This window comes from Sceloporus undulatus, chromosome 3 (assembly GCF_019175285.1).
Source record: "Sceloporus undulatus isolate JIND9_A2432 ecotype Alabama chromosome 3, SceUnd_v1.1, whole genome shotgun sequence".
NCBI lineage: Eukaryota > Metazoa > Chordata > Lepidosauria > Squamata > Phrynosomatidae > Sceloporus > Sceloporus undulatus.
Genome location: NC_056524.1, coordinates 256,320,313 through 256,340,738, shown reverse-complemented (window position 1 = coordinate 256,340,738; position 20,426 = coordinate 256,320,313). Strand labels below are relative to the sequence as shown.

General features: G+C 42.0%; 1 long non-coding RNA gene across 1 annotated transcript; it reads left to right on the top strand.

Moving 5' to 3' along the window:
• Nucleotides 1–650: 650 nt before the first annotated feature.
• On the top strand, nt 651–16,836 carry LOC121925448. The gene is made up of 4 exons (XR_006102882.1): nt 651–738; nt 6,866–6,976; nt 10,653–10,736; nt 16,167–16,836. It is a non-coding gene; the product is annotated as an uncharacterized LOC121925448 (long non-coding RNA).
• Nucleotides 16,837–20,426: the final 3,590 nt, after the last annotated feature.

Sequence of the window (20,426 nt, the reverse complement as noted above, 5' to 3'; positions counted from 1 at the left end):
CGTTGCGTTGCGTTACTCCCTATCACACCAAACCATTTCGCAACGCAAACAGGAGACAAATGCCGGACTTTCCTTTTTTCCCGTAATGCTCAAAAAGGTGAGGAATGACGCTAAAACTACAGAAGCATTGCGCAACGGGCTCCCATAGAAATGAATGACGTCTGGAAGAACATTGCATTATTGCTTTATTGCGCAATGTTGGTTGTGCAAAAGTGATTCTTTGGGCAGGAAAAATCGCCAAAAACTCACGTCTGATAAACTCCTTTGTTTAATGCACAAAATTATTTAAAATACTGTATTGTATAAATTTACCTTCAGGCTATGTGTATAAGTTGCACCTGAAATATAAATGAATTTTATGTTCAGACTTCAGTCCCATCTCCAAGATACCTAATTAGGTACATATGTGAAAATATAGATGTTCTAACATCCAAAAAAATATATCTAGAAAAAACCTCAAACATTCTGGAATTCAAACTCTATTTGGGTAGGTGTGTTATTTTATTCCTAGCCTTACTTCCAAGCTCTCTCTCTCTCTCTCTCTCTGTATGTTACTTTGTCCTTTGCATGGTTGGGACATAGGTGGTCCATTGTGTACAGCAGCAATCTGTCTTTGCCAGGATATTCCAAGGGCAGCCCCACAGTTGCCCCACAGCTGCTCCTCCCGGCTCTTGTTATCTGACCCTCCATTTCCATGGCTCAGTGGCTGTTTGCAGGGATGTTCCACTGGGCTGTCAGGTATGTCCAAAGCTGGGGGTTGCTGGTTCTGAGGACAGAATGAAGCACCCAGCATGTGACTGTCACTGGGCACCTCATTCTGACCTCAAAAGCAAGCAATTGATGGTGGTGGCAGCAGCTGATGTGCCAGGTTAATGAGATGCTCATGCAGACAAAACAGAGGGCTCAGGATCTTTCTCAAAGATCTGGAGCAACAAGTAAGGCTTTTTAATGTACTGTATGCGAACCAGCATGGCACAGTGGTTTGTGTGTTGGACTATGATGCTGGAGACCAGAATTAGATTCCCAGCTCAGCCATATGAGCCAGATGGGTGACCTTGCAGAAGTCACACAAAGGCAATGGCAAACCTTCTCTAAACAAATCATGCCAAGAAAAACCCATGATAGGTTTACCTTAAGGTGCTGTAAGTTGGAAACAACTTGAAGACACAGAGCAACAGCAACAACAGCAGCCTTGTTTTGCCCCTGGACTTCCCGCACCAGAATGGGGTTTGGGACATGAGGCATCCAAACAGGACAATGCCAGAGCGGTAGGTGGTGGGAATGAGTCATGCTGACAAGGCCTTTGCTTAAGAACTACAAGTGGAAAAGAGTAAGTAAATTCAGGAGTATCTGATTAGCTTTCTTTCTTTCTTTCTTCCTTCCTTCCTTCCTTCCTTCCTTTCTTTGCTTGCCAGCATCCCAACATTCACCAAATAGAGTCAGCACAAAAAGTATATCCTTAAAAGTTTAAGAATATTTCTTGTCCTCTAAGCAAGTTCTGAGCCAAGGAATTTGTTTTTAGTACCAGAGCTAAGCTAAGCTTGCAGTCCTTTCACACAAAACTCAAATCTGGGTTACCCCACACAGTTCTTCATTTCAACAGCCTCATTTAGACCATTTTGTTGTTGTTGTTGCTACTATTAAACAACTGGGAATCAGAAACACAGAGATAGTTGCCTCTGTCCTCTACATTCTGTCCACCTTTGATTAGAAGTGCACAAATGGCCCTATTTTGATCTGTGAAATGCTGACAAGTAATATGTTCATGTGTATCAAAAACAAACCATTTCACTCCCATATAAACACGCACTCCTCACCCTGTGTGCACTGTGGGAGTCTCCTGGATCACAATGCGCACAGATTTGTTTTTGCTTTGTCCCACTTATAACAGTTTAATCATTCTGCCTTGGGACCATCTCTTTTTCCTTGTTTAAAATGTTTTGTTTTCATGCCTGACTTTGCTTCTGCAGGTCTCCTTCTTGAAGAAGGAAATCCTGTTTGGAATGAGATGAGGATGGGTCTGTTTTGGTTATCGCATCCCAGAGGTTTGGAATTTGGTGAACGCCTACATGTTATTAAACAAAGTTTTAAAATTAGTTTTAAAACAAATGTTTTAAAATGTACACAGAGGGGGGGAAAAAACCACAAAAGGCATGAAATCATATCATTTCAGCATCAACAATTCTAGCTTCTGGTTCCAAATGTGACCTCCTGGTTGTAGTTCAAAGATTATACTAGTTATAGATTAACTCGGCATGTCTAGACCGAAAACACCATGTCAGTTTATATGTGTTGTATGTCTCATTGTACGATGAGAGTCCTTTATTAATTAAATAAAATGGTTGCATAGAATGTATGCATCTTTTCTAGCCCCTCACCTCCATGTTGCAGTGCTTGTAAACAGCCACTGAAAAATGTTCTGCTTTCCATGCTTCCAGTTTATCTCCCCCCCCCCCCGCCCCCAGTTTCCACAGTTTATCTGGCTCTCTTGAGACTCCAGAATACAACCATTTAATCTTCTTTCTAGCTATGCAGAAGAAAACCTGTTGTTGTTGTTGTTGTTGTTGTTGTTTTCTGCTGCTCCAGAGACTAGAACACAGAACAATGGATGCAAGCTACAGGAAAAGAGATTCCACATGAACATTAGGAGGAACTTTCTGACAGTAAAAGCTGTTTGACAGTGGAACAAACTCCCTCGGAGAGTGATGGAGTCTCTCTCCTTGGAGGTCTTTAAACAGAGGCTGGATGGCCAACTGTCGGGGATGTTTGATTGTGATTTCCTGCATGGCAGGGGGTTGGACTGGGTGGCCCTTGTGGTCTCTTCCCATTCTACGATTCTTTGATTCTGATTATTATTATTAATTTATTTTTTGCTAAAATACTTTAGCTCTCCTGTGTTAATAGCATTCAATTGGCACATACAGCCTTCCATCCTCACAACAACTCTGTCGCGTAATTAGTCTGAGAAACAATGACAGGCCCAAGATCACACAAGAAGATTTGAAGTCAAGTCTCTTCTGTCTTAGCTGAAAAACCTCACCTGGGCTTGCAATGGAGGCATTTTTTAAGATAAGGCTGCATTCCCTAAGGGGAAAGTGTAGTGTAATGTGGTAGTGGGAGTACATTCACTACAGCCATGGATTGGTAGTGTGGGTAGAAACTGTGTTTTGCCTTCCAGAAAACTTTCAGCTTGCTTGCTTGGGGAAACTAATTTCACACTGGATGAAAAAAAGAATACCATGTTCTCTACACCAGCTAACAACAGTGGAATATATGTTGTGCAATGCCCCATCCATTGCCTGGAAAGGCTGCAAATCACAGTAAGGAATTTAATCTCCTCTGCTTTAATTATCAGAACTGCTGCACAGTCCAGTTGTCTTTAGATGGAGAGAAGCAGAGACATCTCCTCTCAAATAAAGATATAATCAGATTTCATGCTTCACTCATCTTGCATACTGCTAAGGCTCTTTCCTCCTTGCAAAACACTAGCCCCAACTTTGCAGATGATAAACCTCACATCTTGATCCTCACACACTTCATGCAAAGCATCTTGACCAAGATTTTGCTTCCCTCAGAGATGCTAATCCACTTCTTCTATGCAGGAACTGATTCAGGCCTCCTCAAGAGTTCTCTTTCAGTGTTGAACACAGACATGTTACTGCTAAAGCATGGGTTTTATTGGTGGTAAATGATGCAGCAGAGTATACAAAGTACAATAGCATTCCAGCGCTTTTGATGGTGGAGTCCAGCATCCCCCACATCCAATGGTAGAACTGGGCCCCCAGACAATCTACCCAGACTATTCCTTTCTGGCAATCAAATTCCCCATTACTGGCAATGTGAGGCACCTTGTTGGGGTGCACTCTCCACCCCTGGCTGAAGGTGATGGAAGATGGGCTTCTAAGTGTTATATAGTGCAGAAGCAAATAGAGAAAATCAAAGTATGCAAGCATGAACCATCTCTCCCCTCATAGCTATGAGAACTGTAAAAGCAAGCTAGCATCATAGGAAAATTCACTCCCTCCAGTGCATTCCCAGACTTCATATTTTTCCCTGCCTCAAACTTCCAAGCTTATGAAAGTGGGGGGAGGGGGGAATAAAAAATAAAGTAAGTTGCTAAGACAAATGGATTCTTTCTCTACACCGGAGAGTTGTTAACATTTGGCTATGATGCTGCAAAGACTCCAAAAAACAAAACAAAACCCTGCCTAGTGTCAGAAGCCCAAACGGCTACACTACTTCATGGTCAGAATTTCACAATAATGCATAGAGGTAAGCCTAGTGTACAATATATCTAAATATTGACTTGCAGTACAGCTCCCATATGCTTCACCACTGGTTCTGCCAGTTGGGGCTGCTGAGACCTGCAGTTCAACAACATCTAGAGGTCTGGCACTGTTGCATAAAAATATAGTGATATATCTGTAATCATCTTGTTAATTATTGGGCTCTATTTCTGCATTTCTATCGGTTTTCTCCACACTTTCAGAGTCCAATATACTCAGCCAGAATAATAACCAAAAGACATATGAGGAGATATAATGAATCAAGTCAAGGCCTGATTTAGTCCAACAAACTGTGAGCTGGAAAGCTCATAAGTGGAAAATATGTACCCCTGCACCCTCTGTGAGTAGCCAGCCACAACTTAGCTGATGGAAAATCTGAATCTAGAAGAACAGGCAGGGCATCATTCTGCTCCCCTCTATAGCAAACCTCCCTGCAAATAATTATAAATAAATAAAACACGTTTCTGGAAGGCTGGAAAAACCTCCACAGCCTGTTTTCAGATAGGGGCAGCCTGTAAGGGAGAGGAAGAAATTTCTGAAAGTTCCTTCAGCAGCACATTGGGTTTAGCTTTATAATGGTGGTCAGACTTCCCAAAACTGCCACTGCCAAATAAATCCAAAGCCAAGAGAAAAACCAGGCAGGCAAGTGAGTGAGATGTGTCAGAGGGACTGATGTGGCAGGGTCAGACCAAAGGGATGGCACTGTGAGCTACCTTGGGTCCCTTTCTGGGAGAAAGATGGCATATAAATAAATAAAATTCTGGAGGCTGCCTATAACCTGCGGTTTGTTGTGGCCTAAGGCAGCATCAGATTTTCAATGTGGCAGCCTATGACCTCTTCTCCCTTAATTCTGCTGAAACTACATAACAAATTGATTGGGAAAGGCTTCACCCAACCAGTGTAACATACTCTATATGGGTCTGCCTTTGGGAACTGTTTGGCTAGGAAAATGCTATATCCAAAGTCCTGATTAGTTACTGGGAACATATAACTCTCTTCTTGAAACAGCTTTGCCAGGGACAATTCAAAGTGTTGATTATGACCTATGTTAATGAATTAATACTGTATTTCCATATGGAGAAGCATTCAGTGGCACTCTCTTCCAGTTTCTGTCTTCAGTCAAAGTACTGCTGTTCAGCCTCTTCATATGCTCTTTGAGTGAACTGGGAAACTGAGGAAGTAGCACCTTCAAAAAGTAGGGCATTTGTCATTTTGGTATGCATGCTTCTCCTGCTCCATTTAGCAAGGGGATTTTTAAGCAGAAGCAAAAACTCTTTGTGATTTCTCATGATGAAGAAGCATAAGCCAAAATTATTCCACAATGACACACAGAGGCAGCCACCCTTGAACTCCACACATGCCTTGTAAGTGCGTGTCCAGCATTGTATATGAACGTTGCAGAAAAGAGACTTTCAGATACATTTGTATAAACTGAATTCAAAATGATGGAACAAGAGAACATTTTGTCACCTACATCTAAATTCATGTTTTTTTTAAATTTAATCAATTTGGTTCCAGAGCTTGGAAATGTAATTTTTGGAGTACATCTCCCATGATCCCCTAGCCAACATGGCCAGGAATTCTCAGAGTTAATCCAAAAAAGAAAAAAATTCTGATCTCTGATTATTTTTAAGCCATCTTAGAGTAGGAGTGGACACTGTGTGGTGCAAAAGCTACAAGCGGATCCCTTAAAACCTCTCACTGACCCTCTCTGTCCTCTTGCACCCCTGGAAAAATATCCAGCCAAGCCCTCCCCATCTCCATTTGCCTGGACACAATCAGATTTTGCCTTCAAGTCCACTCTAACTTATGATGACAGGGTTTTCTATGCAATAATTTATTTGGAAGAGCTTTGCCACTGCCTTCTTGTTAGGCTGAGAAGGTGTGACTTGCCTAGAATCACCAAGTGGTTTCCATGACCGAACAGTGATTTGGTCTCCTGAAGTCTAGTCCAACATTCAGACCACTACATCACACTAGCTATGCTACTGAATCACTGAAATCTCAGATGACCTCATATTTATTTAGAGGCCCTTTCACACTACAAAAGTATAGCACTGTGATTCCACTTTAAGTGTCATGGCTGCATCCTATTAAATCCCGGGGGTTGTAGTATGATGAGGTATTAGAGCCTTTTGGCTTAAAAGTCTAAATTGTTGTTGTTGTGTGCCTTCAAGTCATTTCTGACTTATGGTGACCCTAAGGCGATTCTATTATAAGGGATTCTTGGCAAGTTTCTTTAGAGTGGGTTTGGCATTGCCATCCTCTGAGACTGAAAGAGTGTGACTTGCCCAAAGTCACCCAATTGATTTCAGTGACAGATAGCCTCCCTAAACTGCAAATCCCTGGATTTCTTAGGATGTTGCCATGGCAGTTGAAGTGAAATTATAGTGATATAACAGTGTAATGTGAAAGGGCCTAAGGGAATGGTATATTATATTTCTAGAATGTATGCCACTGGCAGGTCCATTTTATGTTATTTTATTCTATTTCATGTACAGTGCTGTGTAAACCTACAGCACTTTATAAATAAAGTATAATAATAACAATAACAACAATAATATAGTGATCTGTTTCAGACAATGGATAACTGAGCAATACAGTAGGCATCTCTCGATGTGGGCAAGAATCTCCTCCATACTGCAACCAGAGTTCTCTAGAAGCAGAAGCTTCCTATCAAAACACAAAGAGTGAGTGGAAACTGGGCATTTCTTCATCATGTCCAGGGTACCAGTAGGTTTTTTCTATGTCAGTGGGGCAATGAATCTTTTCTGGGTTTTAGTCTGACCACTACAGGAGTAAGCAATATGTTAAACCATACCCCAAAATAGTTTCAACACTTCCCGAGGAGTATGAACTAAAATCTGGAATGAACACACCACTTCATTACCATAGATGCTACCAGCCTAAACTGCATGCATACAAAAGTAATGCTAATTTTTAGGCATTTCTATTCAGGAGCAAGCCCCAATGCAGCTGCCTCCTGGGCTGTAAAACAGAGCTTAATTCCTTACAGCACCTTATGAACATTTAATGCAGATCTCTGCATTCTTTTATCCTCATTTTGGACATGTTTGGCCAGGGCTAAATGAGCATCCACCCCAAAAGAATAAAGCACCCAAAACTATATTAAGTTCTGGTAAAATAAATTCTGAACGGTTTCAAAAAGTTCTTAAAAAGCAAATTTGCCTGATTCCAATTCATATTTCAATAATAAAGACATATCTCAAGTACATGTCCCAATTCAGGTATAAGTCTACCAAGCAATATTGAGAACAGAACTTTTAAAACAGATTTACTTGCAGGGTGTGATCAAGGGTTGCTGCTGAAACTTGCTGGCATGACTCATCAGAGACAGTTTTTCTTCCAACCTGGTGGAATGAGAAAAGAGATTTGCCATTTTCTTAATCATGGGTTTCTACATGAATAGGCTATGGCTCTTGTGAAGGTGGCTCAGGATTTCATTAGACTGAACCATGGCAATTAAAGTATAATCATAGTGCTATATTTGTGTACTGTGAATGGACCTGCAGTCTATATTATTATTATTATTATTATTATTTGTATCTCTCTCTTTTCCCAGAACTGGGACTCAGAGCAACTTCACAACATTCTAAAATAGTATGATTAAAAACATAGAAAAAAACTTTAAAAAGGAATTAAATTACAATATTAAAACAGATAGATACTAAAAGAATAAAACAGATTTTTTTAAAGATAAAACTATCTATATCTATATCTATATCTATATCTATATCTGCCTTCAAGTCCCCTGTGGATTTACGGTGATCCCGACTTTCATAGGGGTTTTCTTAGGCAAGGAAACAGCAGAGGTAGTTTTGTCAGTTCATTTCTCTTTAATATAGCCTACAGCACCTGGTAAAGCCAATGTGGCATAGTGGTTTGAGTGCTGGGACTGAGATTCTGGAGACTAGGATTCAATTCCCTGCTTGGCCATGGAAATGCACTGGGGAACCTTGTGCAAATCACATACTCTCAGCTTCAAGGAAAGGGAATGGCAAACCTCCTCTGCACGAATCTTACCAAAAAAACAAAAACAAAACCCATGATAGGTTTGTCTTGCCATAAGTTGAAAACAGTGTGAAGAAGACACCCAACAACAGCATCACCTGATATTCATTGGTGGTCTCCTTTCCAAGTACTAACCTGAGCTGGCTCTGTTTGGCTTCCAAGATAGCGTGTGTATCATTAATCACAATGTACCTGTATCCTGCCCTTGGGTAATTTTGTTCCAATTTACCCTTCTAAAATGCAAAGTAGGGAATGAAAGCATCTTGAAAGGTTCCAAATGTAAACAGACTTCTGCAGCTAGAAATTGGTGGGGAGTTCTGGAGGCAGTGCTAAGCAGAGCTTGAGGAGGTTACTTTTCCAAGTTCTGAGGCTAAAAAGGGCTATCAAAATCGTAAGTCTGGAAAAGAAACAAAATTCACTTCCACACTAGTGGTGGAATTCTAATGCTCACCAAAGGAATGGACAATGCTCCTGCTCTTCACAATTCCCAGTACCTATTTATTTATACAGTACTAGATTTTTGTCAACTTTATTTTGCTGATCTGCCAGATACTATTAAATACTTGTTCTCTTCTGATCTCCCCATATGCTCTCCAGCATTCCACAGATGAAAACTGAGACACATGTGGCAAGCAATGCCAGAGTGGGGTTTGAGATGACAAAAATTATTAATGTGCAAGAAACGCACTATCTAGGAGAGGGCACAGCAGTTTGCTTTAGTCTGAGTCTGCCAGGAAGGGAAAGATCCCACTTCCTCCTATCCCCTCACCACCATCACTGAACTCAGTTCACAGAAATTTAAGTAAGTGAAGGACAAAGGAGGGGAAAGTGGCTGGAAGAAAGATAAATGGGTGTTTTTAAAGCAGGTTTAAAAATAGGATGACAGAGGATGGGTCTGTCTCTGCCAAATCAAGACACCTGCAGGGTGTCCAATGTTTCTTCCATTTCTTTGGGGGCTTCACAAAACTGGACTGTTTTAGAAAGGAAGAGGAGCACCACTATCAATGTTTGTATAACAATTTCCAAAGAGAATCTTTTAAGTCCCTTGCAGAAACACACACACACACACACACACACACACAGGGGCTTAAGGTCCTTAGAAACTAACATCACACTTCATTTTTCCTTACATTGTGCAGTTTTGATATGTCCAATGATGTCTGACCATCATGCCACCTTGAATATACTGAAGTTCATGTGAATTTGGAAGTTAAGCTTGATCACAATACTCAGAAAGCAAACCCCCAGAAAATACAAGGAAGCTGCAGGGAAGTCTAGGAAAGAATCTGTTGTGGAACTGTTGTGAGCCCCTGCCAAACTGAATTGAAACTGCGGGTCTAGATGGAGAAGTGATGACTCAATGTCCTGTCCTCTGACAGTTAAGCCCTATGATTGTGCTTTTCTCACCAGCTACACCTTTACTATTACCTTACTGGTCACTCGGAGTTAATTTTAGGGTTTTTCACCCAAACCTGTTATCACTGTTTGTTGTTGCTGTGTGCCTTCAAGTCATTTCTGACTTACAGCAACCTTAAGGCAAACCTATTGCAGGGTTTTCTTGGCAAAATTTGTTCAGAAAGGGTTTGCCCTTGCCTTCCTCTGAGGCTGAGAGAGTGTGAGTTGCCAAATGTCACCTACTGGCTGAGCAGGGATTTGAACCTTGGTATCTAGAGTCATAATCCAATGCCCAAACCACTACACCATCTACCTTCAAATCAGACTAATTTATGGTAACCCTATTGTAGGGGGGGGGGGGTTTGGCCAAAGTTATTCAGAGGAGGTTTGCTAGGTCTCTACCTCAAGGAACATATAAACATTATGCACCATCCACCGATGAAGAAATTAAAGTGAAACAGTCAGCTGCCAACCACCCACATTTTAGCAGTATGTTTAATATTTTAACTGACTTGTTCCTCTGCAACAATTGCACTCCTCATGGCTTTAAATGTCAAAAGCCACAAATAGTTCCTTGATGGGGTTTTCCATGTCATGTGTACTTGCTGAGTAGCCCTTCCTCTTTATCTCTTTCAATGGGACATTTCTTCTTATCAGTTTGGGATCTCACACTTTCTAGGCATTTTGTTTGTTTATTTCGACAATACATTACTTTCTTTCATCTCATTTACTGAGGTGAATACTATTTACTGGATACTTATGAAATACAGTGGGCCCTTGGTATCCACTAGGGTTTGGTTCCAAGACCCTTAGTGGATACCAAAATCTGTTAATCCTCAAGTCATATTATATACAATAGCATGATAAAATGGTGTCCCCATGATATGACAAAATCAAGAATTGCTTTTTGGAATTTATACTGCTTAAAAATATTTTCAGGCTGTGGATAGTTGAATCCGTCATTAAAGAATCCGTGGATGTGGAAGGCCAACTGACCTACTTACTGGAAATGATTAAGATAAGGTAAATAAATGCTGAAATAGCTGAAGGCTGAAGGGGGGCCAATAGTCAATAGTGTAGTTCAGTATCCAGTGCCAGAACTGAGGATTTTCTTCCTTTCCCTCTGCATGGTATCTAAAAGCATTTTCCAGCCTTACCGAGCATGTTTCTGAAATGTACTGGGAAAGGTGAAGGCTGCAGGAGGGCAAGGAATAATTGATTTGGAGAGAAACAGCAGGATAGTCCCTCCTGATTCTTCTTCTGCTCTTAATCTTCTATCGCCTTCGCCTAACAAATTTTCTGTCTTTCCTCCTGCCTCTTTGGATGAACTCTCTACACTTCTGAACTCTTCCAAACCTGCTACCTGTCCTCTTGATCCAATTCCTACTCGTCTTCTAATCTCTATAGCTCCCTCATTTCTGCCCTCGCTCCTCCATATCTTCAATCTCTCTCTCTCTACAGGCTCCTTCCCGTCAGACTTCAAACATGCTCTCATTTCCCCAATTCTGAAAAAACCTTCTCTTGACCCCTCCTCTCTGTCTAGCTATCGTCCGATTTCTCTTCTCCCCTTTCTTTCTAAGGTTTTGGAACGGGTTGTCTATTCGCGCTGTCTTGAGTTTCTTGAAGCCAATTCCATCCTTGATCCCTTTCAGTCTGGCTTCCGCCCAAGGCATTCTACAGAGACAGCTCTCACTAAGATCTCGAATGACCTTTTACAGGCCAAGGCTAATGGCCTTTACTCTGTTCTCATCCTTCTGGATCTGTCTGCAGCCTTTGACACTGTTGATCACTGTCTTCTAGTTGACATACTCTCTGACCTTGGGTTCTCAGACTCTGTTCTCGACTGGTTTAGATCTTACTTGTCTGGCAGATCTTTTGCAGTAGTTGCAGGGGGTCTGACTTCTTCTCCTGTTCCCTTCTCTGTTGGAGTTCCCCAGGGCTCTGTTCTGGGTCCCCTTCTGTTTTCTCTCTACTCACTGTCCTTAGGTAAACTCATTCACTCTTTTGGTTTCTCCTACCATCTCTATGCCGATGACACCCAGCTGTATCTTTCTGCCCCTGACCTTTCTCCAAGGCTTGAACAGCAAGTCTCATCTTGCCTTACAGCTGTCTCGCAGTGGATGCGCCATCGGCGTTTGAAGCTCAACATGTCCAAGACGGAGCTTCTTGTCTTTCCTCCTAAGCCCAACCTTCAACACTCCTTTTCTGTCTCTGTGGACAACATTTCCATTCAACCAGTCCAGCAAGCCCGCAGTCTTGGCTTTATCTTTGACTCTTCTCTGTCGTGTATCCCTCAGATCCAGACCACAGCCAAGGCTTGTAGATTCTTTTTGTACAATATTGCCAAAATCCGACCATATCTCACTGCCTCTACTGCCAAGATCCTGGTCCATGCCCTAGTGATCTCACGACTTGATTACTGTAACGTCCTCCTGGCTGGGCTTCCTCTTTCTCACCTCCGTCCTTTAATCTCTGTCCAGCATTCAGCTGCACGCATTATCACTTCCACCCACCGCTCTGACCACATCTCTCCTGTGTTGGCATCCCTTCACTGGCTCCCTCTCCCTTTCCGCATTCAGTATAAGCTCCTGCTGTCGACATTCAAAGCCCTCCATGGACTGGCCCCTCCTTACTTATCAGACCTTCTTTCTCTTCACCTTCCCACCAGGGCCCTCCGTTCTGGTAGTCAAGGGTTCCTGTCTCAGCCCAGGATTTCCTCTGCCCCATCCCGGATTCGCCCCTTTTCACTTGCTGCCCCTCACTCCTGGAACCTTCTTCCTCCACAAGCAAGAGCCATCACTTCTTTAACCAGCTTCAAAACGGAGTTGAAAACCATCCTATTCAGAGAAGCCTTCCCAGGCATCGCATAATTGTCGCTTACTATCTGATGTTCTGTTGTTGGCTGTTTATCGATCCATTTCCTGTATTCCTATGTACTGTATATGTATTATCCTACTTGTGATTATGTATTTTCCCTGGATAATGATTAACCATCCATTATGAAGCCTTGCCCTCCCTCCAGTCCATCTGCCTTGGTCCAGGCCTCGGAGGTTGAGAGGAACTGCTGGACCTCTTACCCTTTCTCGTCACCACTCCCTTCTCCTTCTGTATCATGTCTTTTTAGATTGTAAGCCTGAGGGCAGGGAACCGTCTAACTAAAAAGATTGCATGTACAGCGCTGTGTAAATTTACAGCGCTTCATAAATAAAGGTTAATAATAATAATAATCCAATAGACATACCACACTGGGTCCTGGCTAGCATCTACATTTTCTTCCAAATATTCAAAAATGTCATACAGGTTTGGCTTCCTTCCATATTTATTCCCATATTCCATATTGACTTTAAACCATTAAAAAAGAAAATTTTAAAATAACAAGGAATAATTAATTTTAATATGGGGAGCAAGAAAGCTAGAGGAATAATTGTTAATATTTTGATTTTTACAGAGCCAGCTTGGTGTTGTGGTTTGAGTGTTGGACTACAACTTTGGAGACCAGGGTTCAAACCATGGAAACCCACCGGGTGACTTTGGGCAAGTCACACTCTTTTGGCCTCAGGGGAAGGCAATGGCAAACCTCCTCTGAACAAATCTTGCCAAGAAAACACCAGGATAGATTAACTTTAGTGTCATCATAAGTTGGAAACAACTTGGAAGGCACAGAACAACACATGGTGTTAAAAGCTAGGAATGAAAAAACATTTCTGCCCAATGCTAACAGAGAAAAATAGATTCTGCACTAAACCAGCATGGAGTAGTGATTTAAGTGTTGGAATCCTTGCTCAGCCATGGAATCTCATTGAATGACCCTGGGCAAGTCACAGTCTTTCAGCCTAAGCAGAAGGCATAAATCTTAAGAAGAAAACTGTAATATAGGGTCACTATAAGTTGGAATCAGCTTGAAGGCGCATAATAATAACAAAGGATTGTGGGACACTCCCCTACTTCCTTTACTTTTTTGCTTAAAAATGAAAAAGAAAGACAACTGCTACTCCTTGAGGTCCCCAGGATTTGCATATAGCTGGAAAATCACTCCCAAACAAAGCAGCTGAAAATGCCATCAAACCCCCAGAAGTAGCAACTGAAAGGGACCTCCATTAGTAAACTTTAGCCAATTGGCAAATGGACCATCCAAGTTTAGGGGGAGTTATGATTGTGGCAAGAGTGCCACAATCATTACTAAGTGGCAATTGTGAATATGAAATAGTTACAGATGAGTCAGTCTAGGGCAATTGTTTCATATTCAGGATTGCTACTTAGTCATGATCATGACACTATTGCCAGAATTGTAATTCCTCTCCCTAGCCTACTTTACCAGGCATCAGCTACATGGGAAGAAGGAGATCCATTTTGCTACAGACTGGAATGTGAGGGAATGACATTTCAGTTAAAGTGATGTCAACCTGGATTATTTCCGCAGTGTGGATGCAGCCTAAATAGCTGATACAGAGTTCCAGCCAGTATTAAAACAATATTATTTTAAAAAAAAACACACCGTGAAATATATTCCATGTACTCAACAGTAATATTGTCAGTTGCATTTCCTTACATTTCCGTTTTTCACTCTCCATACCAGTTTTACTTTTGTTTCTACCTCTCTCAATTACTTCTTGGCCTTGTGGTTTCATTTTCCCACAAATAGATTGGGCATTTATGAAATAGTGGGGAAAATATTTTAAAAAATATTCTCTGTCTACATTGCAAGATTTGAAGGGAAGAGAGACTTAATTGACATTTATTATCAGCAGATTCCTCCTGCTCATTTGATCTGAACTGTCAAATAGTCACTTTCACAATTCTTGGCCAGTGCTGTAAATATCTGGACCAAGTTTGTTGTTGTGTGCTTTCAAATAATTTCCAACTAATGGTGACTGTAAGGTGGCGATCCTATCATTGGGTTTTCTTAGCCAGATTTGTTCAGAGAGATTTGTCATGGCCATCCCCTGAGGAGGCTGAGAGAGTGTGACTTGCCCAGTTGGTTTCCATGGTTGGACTCAAACCGACACTCAAACCACTGTGCCACGCTGGCTCCTGTTCCATGCTGGAACAAGTACTATTATTTAATATCCCTTGGTTCAAAGATGACATTTGTGCAACCACTTCTGCTTCCTCACAACTGCTCCCCTTCTAAAAATTTGAGGGGGATCAAATGGAGAATCACACCTTGAGAATTCTCAGGATCCACAATCCTGCTTTTATTTTCTAGTTTGCCCCATGATACATATGCTGGAAGAGTCCAGGGCCAAAATCCTGTTCATGGCATACACATATGTTTGTACAGTGGCTCCTTGGTTTCCACTGGGGTTTGGTTCCATGACCTCCCTGTATATCAACATCCATGGTGCTAAAGTCACATTATATCCAATGGCATAAACAAATGGTATCCCATGTATAAAATGGCAAAATCAAGGCCTACATTTTGGAATTTCTTTTGAACATTTTCAAGCCATTGATTGTTTAATCCATGGATTCAGAATCTGTTGATATAGAGGGCCAACTGTACTTTTGTATCTGTTGTGTAATGGACTTATTCTGTTCATGGTTGTGTAAATGGAGTTCCAACAACATAACAATTATGCCTAAATACTACTGCTATTCCTACTTATTATAGACACTGTATTAATGGGATTTACCTACATGATGCCTCAATTTTCAACAACTGATTGAAAAGAATCTATTCTTATTGAGACTGATCAACAGTATTCCCAGCCATGCAGTTGTGCCTTCTTGGAGGAAGTGTTGCTATTTGTCAATGCCTGTTATTTACCACATTATTCACTTGGACTGCAGAAATAGTCATTATAATCCTCTATTACACAATGGGGCAACCAGCAGGTGCAATGGTTTCACAATGTCAGTATTTAGCAGAAAGCTTGTGTAGCACATAGTTACCATGTAACCATGCAATGTATCAATTCTTTACCTTATACAACCATAATATGGAATCTAAGTGCAGAACATAACTTCTGGTTTTGCAAAACATGAGTGGGCATTGCTTACAGAGGTCAGGGAGAAGATGGTCAGGGTGGCCCAAGACCCTCTGCCTTAACTGAAGAGAAGTCCCTTACTCTTAAAGGGTAGCAGTATCAGAAATACAGAATACACGTTCTTCTAAACCACAGTTGGGCAACGAAAGTATTCATATATTTTTTTGACTCTTGACTCCTATTAGACCTGGCCAAAGGTCAGGAACGATAGGGATGTTATTCCAACATCTAGAGAGCCACACTTTCTCCATCCCTGTATTCTAAACTGTATGCACCACTCTTTTGTAGAATTTGTAGAATTTAATGTAGCATGTGCGTCTAATTCATAATTCCCATATTTTTGTTATTATTCTTTATCTGGAGAGCCAGGGCAGGTGCACATGCCTAGAAACCAGGTCAGGTCAGGAGAATGGTCCAGTAACATTTTGCAATTAAACCTGTATTTCTGCTTCCTCTCTTCTTCCAGGCAGGTGACTTCAACAGAAATCAGTCTGGAATAACTTCTCACTGAAATTCTTTCTGACTGCAAGCAAAGGGAGCAAAATGAGCATCACATTAAAATAAAAGAAGCCATGCATGAGGTATGTTAAGCTGTGAACTGTCAGTTCATGAGCCTCTTTCACTGACCACTTCACAGGCAAGCTTTGACCTGGAATTTTAGCAATGCTAGGGTAAGATGTGAGTCACAGCAGTTCTTCTATTTCCATCAGGGCAAACTCTTGTAGGAATATGTCTTTAAAGTACAACTAGACTTAACTAGACTTAGTGATACATAACTGCCACCCTGTCTGCTGTACCAACTGCCTCTGCACCTCACCAAATTAAAAATGCTTAACAGCAAAATCTTACAGTGTTGACTCTGAAGCAAGTCCCATCAAATTAAACAGAATGCACTCCAAGCTATTGGAGATGTATTCTTATAGGCCAAGAGTAAGAGTAAGAGTAGTTTGTAGCTCCGGCTCAGATGTTATTGGACTGCAAGTCCCATCACACCTAGCCAGCATACCTAGCGGTAAGGGACAATGAGAGTTGTAGTTCAATAACCTCTAGAGATTCACAACCTCTGGCTTGTAGGATATTTTAGGACAAGAATTTATCAAGTTCATTTCATTCAGGAGTGTGGCAGTTTAGAAAATGAAAGCTGCTGGACTTCTGCTAAATTGTGAAGGATGCAGAAAATACAGTTTTTCTAGCTGGCAGGGAATAATAAATAATAAATAATAAAATTTTTATTTATATGCCGCCCTTCCTCCGATCAGGGCGGCTCACAACATATTTAAAATACAATCATTACAATAAAAATACATTAAAAACAGATACATTAAAACAAACCAACAATAAGCCCCAAAGCCCAACCTCTTGGCCACGAAAGAGAGGAGGGAGGCCCACAGGATATTTTACTCGGGGAATGCCTGTTGGAATAGGAAGGTTTTGAGGTCCTTCCTAAATTGGGCCAGGGTAGTGGACGAGCGGAGCTCTGTGGGCAGCGCATTCCAAAGGGCTGGAGCAGCTATAGAAAACGTCCTCCGAGTGGTGGAGACTAATCTAGCTCCAGGCACCTTTAGTAGCACCTTTACCCATTTGAACAATCAGAGCTATTGAACGATAAGACATTTAAATCCAAAATATTATAAATGCATTTAAAAAACAACAAAGTATACAGTTAGTGTTGCAATGTTTAGTTGGTTAATCATTAGATTTAATTGATTAGAAAGTGGACCTGGATGAACTGCAAAGTGATTTTTAAACACAACATCTGAAAACTGCTAACATAATTCAGAAAAGGTATTTCCCCTTTTCCTACACAAGAGGGAATTCTTCTTCTTAATATCATGCTCTGTAAATACATATATAGTTATGTATGGCAGGATACAGACCGCCCCTTTGGGGCGGCCTGCACGCACCCCTTTCCCCTACAGATCAGGGCCTGAGCAGCCACAGTGGCAGCCCCGGAGGCCCCGCCTCAGGGAAGTGGCAAAAGGTGGCCTGGAAAGGGGTATCCTTGGGGCTTCATGCCCCAAGGACACCCAAACAGCGGCGGGGAGAGAGAGAAAGGGGCCACTCGGCCCCTTTCTCTTTAGTATCGCTGGCACGGCTGTGTAAAGGAGCTCTGTTTTGGAGCTCCTTTGGGCGCCACTGAAAGGGTGCCACAAGTCCCCTTCAGCGGCGCCAGGACGTAATGGTTGTGCCGCGCCATTTGGACACAACATGGCTGTTACGTCAAAATGGCAGCACCCATGTAGTCAGGGCACTGCCATTTTTACGTACCCAGTACGTACTAGGGTTAGGGAGCATCTAAAAAGGACGCTCCCGGGCAACCCTAGCACGTACTGAGTACATGCTTAATGGCCCATGTAAACAGGGCCTAAATCTCCTAAAAAGAAATAATAACTGTTGCTTTCAGAACTGTTATTGTTACTCATATGTACATACAGAAGTCATTCACATTCAGTGGCACTTAAGCCCACGGAGGTGGGAAGGCTTACACTGCAGTCATATCCAAAGAGCTAAATATTGAGCATAATACTGCATAAAAGGCCTAGGACCTGTAGTGTGAAATGTCCTTAATTCAGATAACATAACAGGCAAATTTCACTGAAACCCCTCCCTCCAATCTGTTTTTTTGGAATGAGTGACTTTCCAAGTATGCAGCAAACCCACACCAAAACACCATTTTCATATTTTCATTTTTCTGTTGTTTACAAGTCCCTTTCTTCCAAGCATTTAACTGTTATTAGCCTCTTGGCTCAAAATCAGCAAAAGATAAATTGTGGCATCAGCTTTCTTGGGTCAAGAGTCCAATTAATCAGATGCACAAAGTCAACAAGAATGTATTATGGGAATCTGGAGGAAGGGAAAGATAATTGTTTGCATATTGAGATTTTAAAAATGAATAAACATCTTTGCACTCCTTGCCCCTAGTTGACTTGGCTGTGGGTCAATGTGAGCACAAATAGGGCAAACTGGAACACATCCACTCAGCTTTTCTTTAGACAACTTATTATTATTATTATTATTATTATCATCATCATCATCATCATCATCATCATCATCATCATCATCATCCCATCCTTCTCCCAAGACTGGGCCTTAGGGTGGCTTACAATAATAAAAAACAGTACAGTTAAAAACATACAAAAATAGTACTTTAGACTTAAGATCAGCAATCATCAGCATATTTAGTTAGTTAATTACTTCATTTTTATGCCACCGTTCTCCCAGAGCAGGGCCCAAGTCAGCTTGCAAAAAGATTTAGTTAAAACAATACAATTTTCAAGCACAATTAAAGTCCTTTAATTAAAATGATACATTAAAATGATACATTTTTAAAAAAACATACAAAAGTTACAAAAATAAAGCCACCCGCTTCTAGAAGAAGCCTCGCAGCAAGTGAACCAATGTGGTATAGTGGTTTGAGCATTGGACTACAACTCTGGAGACCAGAACTGGAAAGCTGGCTTGGCCATGGAAACCCACTGGATGACCTTGGGCAAGTCACACAAAGAGCTTGTTCCCACTAGGGGAAACCCCGCGTTCTGAATCGAATCCAAGGAGTGGCGTTCATATTAGGATCCGATTTAAACCTAGAACGGTTCTAGAGCAACCCAGAATCGTCCCCACTAGAAATCGAATCCAGAAGCGGGATAAAATTTAAATCCGTGTTTTCCTCATTTAACGCGTGTTAAAAAAACACTAGGGTCCTACCTAGTGTTTTTCCCTTGATTCGAGTTAGGAACCGGAGTATTTAGATGAGAACGATAGCATTGGAATCGGGCTAGAAGGATGGGAGGAGCTGACTGCGATGGGGGCTGTCATTGGGGGAGTTGCCCTTTCTGTCCCCATCCGTCGTGGCTGTCGCCATTTTTTCTTCCCTCACCCCTTTGTCCGCTGTGGTCTTTCAATAAGAGATAAGGATTATTTTTATTTTTTATTTTAATGGTTTACAGGCGCTTAATCTCTTCAGCGCTTTAAGCGCCTGAAGTCCCGGCTGCTCAAGCGCCTGCATCTGCAAAGGACTACAAGGCTTCTCCCGGTGGATTGCAACCTCCCCTCTGTGTGGGGAGAGCCCATTTCTAACGGAGGAGAGGCAGGAGGAAGCCACTCCCTCTCAAAGGGGGCATTCCCTGCCCGCTTTGGGCCTCGATTCTTCGCGCCAGGCAGGAAGGGAAGGCTCTCGCGAGGAGGCATCTGATCTCGCCCAGGCAGGGAAGGGCTCTGATCAATGGGGGGGGGGGGGAATAGAGCCTTTCTCCCTCTCTTTCTCAAACGGAATCTGCCTTCTCCTCCAACCCTGGAAAAAGAATCTTTGGGAAGAGTGCTCCCTCCCTGCTTTTCCAGCAGCCTCCTTCATTGATCTCTGTGCTCTCTGAAGGGATTCTGCCTGGCTGTCTTAGGAGACATGAAGCGGGGATGCTGCCCTGGAAAACCTATCCCATAGTTCCTCTGGAGAGAGCTTTGGTTTCCTACTAAATTCGCATTGCCAGAAGCATCCCCCATTGATTTCTGTGGGCTCTCTTGGGAGACATGAAGCGGGGATGCTGCCCTGGAAAACCTATCCCATAGTTCCTCTGGAGAGAGCTTTGGTTTCCTACTAAATTCGCATTGCCAGAAGCATCCCCCATTGATTTCTGCCTGGCTGTCTTAGGAGACATGAAGCGGGGATGCTGCCCTGGAAAACCTATCCCATAGTTCCTCTGGAGAGAGCTTTGGTTTCCTACTAAATTCG